Here is a 9,268-nt window from a genome sequence, read left to right as displayed (position 1 = left end):
AAACTGGAAATTAGCAGTTAATGGAAGAATTGAATCCTACTTCTGAATAAGAGGCGCACCATTGGTCTCAAATACGAGTACATAAGGCTCTCTGAATCTGTGGTGCACACAGAAACAGTTTGTTTTGCCACAGCTGATAGATATATCCTTCCCAAGAAATACCATTTTACAAGACCAATGGATTCTGCTGCTCATATTAGGAACACAAAGACATTTGATGAGTCTCATAAAAGTGTGATGATCCCCAACCTACAATTTTGCAAAGTTGTAAGACGATTTAGATAAAAGCACGTCAGTTATTAACAAAGCATGTAGCTGGACCATGATATAGGGAGAAAACATTGCAGCAATTGAACTCAAGAGCAGAACTGGAGGATGCTGAGACTGGCTTGGAACTTTCTGGCAAAAATCTTTCTCTTGCTAAAACCCAGAGATTCTTTAAAATACATTTTACCTAAGAAGGTTTATAATCCATTCATCCAAGAATGCTCTCAAGTCAGCTCATTTCAGTTGCTTATAGGTTAAAAAAAATCCACAAACCTACAGATTTATTTTGCAGAAAAGTACTATCTGCATTATGAACTGAATATTAATAATTTTGACAGAAATTTTTTTTCCAAAGTTTCTTTCTGAGTATTTTCAAGGTTTTTACCTCTTAGCCAAATTCAGTAGAAAAATATTTTATCTCACCTTCTTCAAAAGATGAAAAAATTACCTCAAACATAACAGTTTACTAATCAAAGCTAAAATTTTGATAATCAAAATAAAGTTTCTCTGGAATCTTGCTGAACTTTAGAATTCCTTGAAAATTAAGCAATTAAAAATGAAGCAATTAGCTAGAGGATTGCAGAAGCTTCCACAAAGCTACCTTATAAACAGACTTTATGTAATATAAAAAACATACTACAAGTGTAAATTGATATATTCTGACTACATACCATGCTGCAAATGCAAATTTTGTCCACTTTTTGCCATTCATTTCTCCTTAACCAGTTGGAATTGAGCAGAGAGAGAGATAAAGCATCATTCAAAAATCTAGACTTCCCAGTGAAGACAATAGGTAATATGGGTTCAATTTTCCGGATTTTTCAGTCAGCCACTGGACCACAAATTTTACTTCCATGGTGCATTCATAATATGAGCACATTTTTTTGTGCAGGTATGGCTTAGGTAGAGTGAAGACAATAGGTAATATGGGTTCAATTTTCTGGATTTTTCAGTCAGCCACTGGACCATAAATTTTACTTTCATGGTGCATTCATAATATGAGCACATTTTTTTTGTGCAGGTATGGCCTAGGTAAGTTTTTCACTAGCTTTTATGAACAGTTAATTGCATAGAGTGTTTTATAAAGCCTATCCAAATATTTCCAAAATCAGTATCCTACAGTGAGTTATCTTCAGTAATGTAGTCTCCATTTTGATCCAGTGTTCCCGTAATATGTTCAGTGCAATCCAGAAGAACCATACCAGACTGACATTTTTAATTTCAACAATAAAATATATGTATAACATGATAACAGCACTGACAGATTTTTCAGATCTCAGAGAGCATTTTGTAAGCTACTCCTATTACATACACACAGGGTAAAAAACCATACCACAGCAAAGAAACAAAGTTCAACTGAAAGGAACCACATTTTTAGCTGTTCTAGAATGCCTGGTGATGGAAACAATTTTGGGGGACTTCTAGGGTTTACTAATTTTCTGAATAGTAATCTCGAATGACAGTGGGGAATATTTTTCACCAGTACTTGTCTTGTCACTTGTTTATCCAAAGTCCTAACTACAGAAGAAAGAAATCAGGGTCTACCTCCTTTTTCTTGCAAAAAGGCCCTGGTTTAGACAAGACTAAGCATTTACCAAGGCTTTAGCAAGAAGTTCGTACTCTTCTGTACATATTTTGTAAATAATCACTGTATTTCAGATTTCACTTCAATATGCTTCATTACTATCACAGGAAAATGTTGTAGGGGCATTTCTGAGTTACCTGTAGAACAGAATGCTTGATTTCCAATATATTGGAATACTTTATTCTAGTTACTGTCACCCTTAACATACCAAGACCTGTTATCAGCTCAGCCAACTTAGTAATTAATTATGCTCGATACAAAGATGTTTACAAGTCAAATTTAAGTTAGCATTTTGTATAAAGCTATTCAACATGTCCTGCAGATAAATAAAGAGTTGTGGACAGCAGCAATGTCCTCTTCTGTTTAAAATATCTCTAAGGCATAGCTAAAATTTCTGTTTATTGTCATTCTTCCTGCAAAGAATGGCCAGAGAGAAACTGTCCTGAACTCGGGAACAATGATCCATCGCAGGTGGGGGTTTGAACTATTACAAAAACCTGGAAAACTTCAGGAAAAAGAAATGGGTTAAAATTGAAAGGTTAAATGAATATTTAAGGAACAGGTAATCTACCTAAAATCTCAGCAATTCAAGATCAGAGGAAGTACCAGATGGCATTGGTAAGATCTCATTGGCAAAAGTTCATCATTTAAGTCAGCTGGGGAAAATGTTGCTGAAAACACAGTTTTAATCTGCTGCCTTAAGCATAGTAGATGCTTGGGGAAAAAAAGGTCAATTTGGTGGTTCATAAAGCAATTACTTTCCCATAAAATATCTTCTAAAATAATACACAAAACACAACCAAAGGCAGTCACCACAAAGAAAATCTAGATGATTTTCCTATTTTGCAAAACAGTATCAAAACTACCAGGCCACGTGGTTGCCCTGAGAGGAATGACTCTGATGATAAGCAATTTTTTCTCAGTGCAAAATGTCTTGGATAGACCAAGGTATTCAACAGACATTTGACAAAGCTTGACATGCAGAAAAATTCAAATATAGCATACTGCCCTTCGAAATGAGAAAAAATGGCCCAGTAGAAAAAATTACTCAGGAAAAAACAGGAAAAAAGAAAAGTTACTTGCTGAGTGAGGTTGCCAAGTCTCGAATCAGCCATCCTCTACAGAGAACAGGGGCACGCAGATGGGCTGGCATTGACATTATCCTCCAATAGAGATAGTGAGGGCCAGGTTTTCTAAGGATTTAGACTATATTCAGGCTGACTGACAGACTAAAGACAAAAAAGCATGTTTGTTTAACTTTGTTCAACCACATGACATTTGGAGACTGTATCTGTCATGGCCCTGAGGGAAATCACTGCCCTAACCATACCTGCCCAGCTCTCCACAGGTTGAGGTCGGCCCATCCCTGTCTCCACAGCCCTGCCCAGCCACCCTGGGGCCATGTCTGAGCCTGTTTCCCCTCACCAGCCCCGCTCCTGATCCCCATCTGAACCTTGATGCCTCAGCCCAGCCTTGTCGCTATGGTCCTGCTGGCCACCAGTGGCTCTGAACCCTGTCCTGTAGACAGACATCCTGGCTTGACCTCAGACCTGCCTCATCAGCATGATGTTGCCTTATGATCTGGACATTTGCTCAGAACTGGCTGCCATCTCCAGGCCTGTCCTGCTTGCCTCACCCTGGCACTGTGGGACTGGGACCTGGCCAGTAAGACCCCTGCCCTGCCTTGACCTGCTCTGCCATGTTATCCCCCATGGGATCCCCCGTCTGATGTTGAGAGACCACACCAAAAGCTTTGCTACTGATCTTGCTGGCTGCACCCCCCATTCGTCATTGCCCTTTGCTAGCCTTTTCACCACTCAGCTTTTCTAGCAAATATATTGCTTGCCTCTGCTCTGCTCACCACCATTCACAGGGGCTTTACATAGACATTGGGTTAAAAAAAGGAAAGCAGGACACCTTCAGCCAAGCACAGCTAGTAGGATTGCAGAGTCATGTTTCATCTCTTGTTTTCTCTCCCTTCCTTTTCCATACCCAGAGGCCCACATGAAAAAGGATGAGGCAGAATTTTATCTGCTAAGCTTCAAAGGCATCATGGTGTTTAGGATGCTAACCTAAGAGCTGAAGGGGGTGGTAAAGTTGAATTTCACATCCCAGCAGAGTACTCTGACCTCTAATCTGCAATAAAAAGGAGAAGGAATAGCCTCCTCTCTACCTCCACCTCCTTTTCATTGCCCAGGTGGCACTTAAAAAAGAAGCCAACAAAATAAACGATAAATAAGTCCCGTTTAAATTCTCAGGAAGAAAAGATACTGACAATTTCTAGAGGGATTTCAGGTTCTGGCTCCCAAGTGGACAGGGTATCTGTCCGCTAGCTTCTCCAGTTCAAGCACACTAACTCCAGAAAGGAAGGGTGTTTCAGCTACCTCCCGGGATTTAGTGCTTCCAATGTATTAGCTCTAAATGTCTTACCATTACTTTAGCTTGTTCTGGCATGTTCCAGTGCCTAAATCATCTCATATATTTTAGGTGGAACCTACACACCTACGTCAATTCTCTAGCTTTCTCTCTGAGTGACAGGCAGCTAAGAAATAGGTACTGCAGCACCTCCAGCCTTCCTTCCGTTTAGCACGCTACATATATTTTTTGAAAGCAGCAATTATAATCCACGGTGTTTTCAAAATATACACCATTTTAAAGGTAAAGGCCTTTAATACAGAATCTCTTGTGAAATGTAAATTGTGTCAAAGCTTTTCGAAACTGAAAAGAAATACTTTTATCTTCTGTAAGACTCATCTGCACTGTTTCCTTTTTCTGTCATTGATGGTGAAACTGGCTCCCAGTGAAGACTCTATGACAACTCAAGTAAAAATTATCTAAATGGCTGTTGTAAGAATTAAACTGTTTCACCTAGGATATTGCAGTGATTTCTAAGTATCCAACTGCAAGAAAAATGGGAATTAGTTACAGAATTTCAAAAAGATTATTATATGTTTGAGAGAAAGGCCTGAGAAGAACAGTTAAGGAGTTGATACAAACTGCACTGAAATTCTTAATAAACCTTTATTGACTTTATAGGCTTTGGAGTAAGCCCAGAAAGTGTTTTCGATGTATGTTGCTTTCCTATCAAATTAAGGAAGACATAATAAATATTTATAGTTGGCCTAAATACCTAAGGATAAAGACATATTTATTTGGTAGAACTATAACTAGCAAATTTACTCTGGCCATTTATTCTGAATCATTTTATACCCTACAAACCTCTTAATTGATGTTGTCATCTTCACAAATCCCAACAGGAACTGGACAGTGATCTCCCCAGGGCTATTCATACTGAATTAAGTAATTGAAATATGATTTTGTTGATTGATTTCTATAGTGCCAGGAAGCAGGTGAAATTCTATACAAGCTTAAAATAAATTCAAGATTAAATAATAGGATGAATGCTGAAAATATCATGTCTAAGCATATTCTGAAAATTAGACCAGTTAGGCTGGAAGCATATAAACTAAGTAAGCCTTTAAAGCTTGAGACATTAAGAGAAAAATCTAGAATATGCACTGTAACTACAGTCTTGTGCTAGCTACCAACCTGCTTCTGTCCTACAGTCAGTAGATTTCTAGCTGTAAACACAGGCCTTCCAGTCTGGTATAACTAAGATGTTCATATTTATTAGTGAATTTTAAACTCCCAAGATTCCTGTGAGGTTTTTATACATAATGCAATGAGATACAGGTTAATTGACTTAATGATAAACAAGAAATTGTTGATCAATCTGGAAAAGAAAAATGAAACTTGGACATACAACTCCAATGTTTTAAGCATCAGTCCAGTAGTCCTCAAATTTTCCACTTATCACCCATTCCTACTGGTGTTTTGGGGCATGCAATTTTACCAATGATTATAGCAAGATCAAATACTTGTCATGATGGAGAAATTGCTTTGCTCAGCCAGAGTCTCCTAGCTGATCTGCTTGAAAGCCATAGAAAGTTCTGCTGATTTCAGCAAAGTTATACCCAGCTGAAGCCGCAGAGGAGTGAGATTCTGAGTTCACTTATTAACAACAAGGAAATTAAATACTGGAGGGCTTACCTTTAGGAAAAATATCTCTGCAACATTCAAATGAAAAGAAAGACGACAGTCTTGGAATTCAAATGAGTGCAGAAACACAAGTGGGTTGAAAATCACAACAACTTTACATAAATTCTTGGTCTGCCTCCTGCATCTGGAATTGCTGTGGAAATGTAGTTGGCTATCAAAATGTCACCGCTGCTAAAGCACTAATATGATGTCATGAGCAGATTAATTACTTAACCTGGGAAAAAGTCATGTGAAATAGGTGAACTCTAAAAGGAAAACTGAAGGAAGAACAGATCCCGGTTCTACATAGCACCATAGAAATTTGAGCCGGGGATAAGAATGTTACAAAAGGTAAATGTTGGGTAGATATGTCTGCAAGTAAAACTTCAATAAAGCTAAACATGAGGCAGTTGGTTTTGAATATTCATGACTTTGAATGGCCTTTTATTTGTAATGTGTATCAATTTAATTGATCTACTGAACACCTACTAATTTCTAATTTGAGAGCAATGGGGAAGGAAGAGCAACATAAAGAGATGCTCATAAAGATCACTCAGCATTCTAACCCCCAGTGTATCTCTCACAAACCCCTCTGGGACTCAGAGTCACAGGCACAGCCTTGACACAACAGGTCCCCTGTGATACCAACCAGATACGTAATAGAAGCAAAATGAAGAGCAAAACCACTAACGCTCTGGTACTCCCAGAACGTAGCTGCTAGGCTTAAGCAGGAACTTAAAAATGTTTGAACATTTCAGGCTCAAATTTACCAGCTAGTACAATTGCTGTTGGAATTCATGCAGTAACGTTCATGACTGAGAAGGTAATCTAATTATAACACTGATTTCAGAAAGCTTATTTCTATGCAGAAGAAAAAGTTACCACAGACAGATATTTCAAAAGTAGCTTTCAACAAAAATCTGATTTTTCAGAAGTTTGTTTCAAGTCTGTTTGATGAATGTGGAGCTATAAAAGAGGGAGAAAAGAGAAAATATCCGTTATTCTGTTTGTGCTGAATAAGTCAAACAAAAAATATTCTTTTGTTCCGGCACTCGGAAAGCTCCCCTACAGGGAGTCCATCACATGAACCACATACTAGTTTAAAGGTTTGAGTTTGGGTGCATTTATTCCTCTCATTTTCCATATTCATAGCACATACTGTGCCAATCTAAAGCTCATATTTCCACTTTTTATATTAAAATGCATGTTAGATGAATGTTTAATGCCTAAGTTTTAACTGTCTGCTCTGCCCTAGCAGAATTCACAGCTCCTGAGTTCAGTGTTAATACACAGAAGTTAAATGTTTCAGAGAACAGAATCAGCAAAAAGAAAACCCCCAGTAAATTATCTCAGTGAGGATTGTGTTTTCTCTGATCCTATCCTCCAAAATATTAAACTACTCCTATGCATCATCACCTAATTCAGCATAAGATGATGCTTGATGGTTGAGGCTAAATGGGGACAAGGGTCTTTCTGAAATACCATTCGTCTCCAAAGCTTAGGTGCTCTTTCTTACTAGTCTAGATGCACACCCTGAAACCACTTTCCAAGGGCTCAAGACCCTTGCTATTGTCATTGAAAGAAGCAAAAAATACTTCATTTATCAGCACCTTTATTTTACAATGGCTTTTTGATTGTGGTAGCTTACTGGCAAGTAGCATACATAATCCTCTTGTGTTGCTACCGTGGTAGAAATGCATATCCCTGCCTCCCAGAACCAAGTTACAGCCAGTTCTAGGCAGGAGCTTTTACAATAATTATAGTATACACACAAGATTGAATCTCTTGCTATACCTTAATGATTAGGTGCTTACTCAAAAAGAGGAAATGAGAGATATTTGGGGGCTGCTTCTGCACCTGTTCTTCCCTTTCAATACTTTACCAGGTAACTGTTGTATATAAATTCTGTAAACTGTCCTTCGAGCTGGTTCTCTAAGCTGTAGAAGATGGACTAGCTGATTACCTCAGGGATTTTGCCCTTCTTTACCACAGGGTTTCCCAAGGGTGCTGCAGAACAAGATTATACATTAATATCCTCATATGAGTAGCTCTGAAAGAGATTTAATGATATTAAAATCCAAAGCATCACACCCAGAGCTCATCCCTGTAGCACCTACCCAGAATGATGCTAAGACCCCTACTGAAGAAAACATGCAGTCATTTAATTTCTATTTAATCAGTAACTGCAAGGGGTGTTTGACTTTGCAAGCGTGATATACTTTCACTGAACTGCCTTTGCACAAAGGTTTTGGGGAGGTTATAGGAAGAAAGCTGAAACTCAGAAGTGACATCATATGACATCATAACACCACTCTCTTTCCCCAGCAAGGCTGGTGTCTTTACATTCACCAATATCACTGTCACAGGAGTAACAGGTTTCTACAACTATGTTGAAGGTAGGTATAATTCCTGGACCTGTTATCTTTCTCCAACTCTTCCAACAATGTTTCTTTACCCCCATTCTTGCTCAACATCATTCTTGCTTATTCACATTCAAGTCCAGCTCTTCCACGTAATCTTGTCTGGCTTCTCTAGTTTCCCAGTTTCAATCCTCTTCCAGAAATCTATGACTTTGCTGAAAATAGTGGCCAACCCCAGTTGCCCCATCTCTGAAAAATGTTTTCATTCCTAGTCCCAGTTTCACTCAGTTTTACCTTCTACAGTTAAGTCAAGAACCTTCTTCATTCACATTGGGAAGACTGCTGAAAACAAAGGGAAAAAATCTCCCTCTTCTGAGTTCTGATATCTCAGCCCACAATTGCAAGGCAATTCACTGAGTTCCCTGTTCATGGACAGGCAAATATTGCATGCTCACCAGTTCTATAGGAATGTTGTGGACATAGCCCAGTCTTGTGCAACAGATGAGCATGGCTGAATATAGGCAGAGAAGACAGACTCCAGAGATTTCAGCTGCTCAGCACATACATATGGCTTTTCTAAGAACTTATGAAGCAGTTGAATTTCAGCAGACTTTCCTGAAAATAGCAAAAAAAGTCGTCCATCACACTTCCCCCTGTCAAATTTCATATGTGTAAATACTGGGGTGATTAGAACCTCCCAACAAAATGGCTGTACTTTTTTATTTTTACACAATATATACATCCTTTTCCCCAGCTTTGCTTTCAAAAATGGCTAAGCAATTTTGGGTCAAACTTTCAAAAATATCCAACCCGAGGTAGACTTTTTACATGAAAAATTTCTGACAAAATGGCAAGATAAAGGTCTTTCAAACTACCAGGTCTCTCTCCAGCTACCACAGAGACCATGTCATGTTACCCCTTTCATGAAGTAATGAAATTCCTACTCCAAAATTATTAGGCATTTGGTCTCACTGCGTCAACTTCGTTCTAGTCTCTCACAGATGACCTGGGGGATACT

Source organism: Egretta garzetta, unplaced genomic scaffold, assembly GCF_000687185.1.
Source record: "Egretta garzetta isolate BGI_Z169 unplaced genomic scaffold, ASM68718v1 scaffold285, whole genome shotgun sequence".
NCBI lineage: Eukaryota > Metazoa > Chordata > Aves > Pelecaniformes > Ardeidae > Egretta > Egretta garzetta.
Note: the sequence above shows the minus strand (reverse complement) of the source record.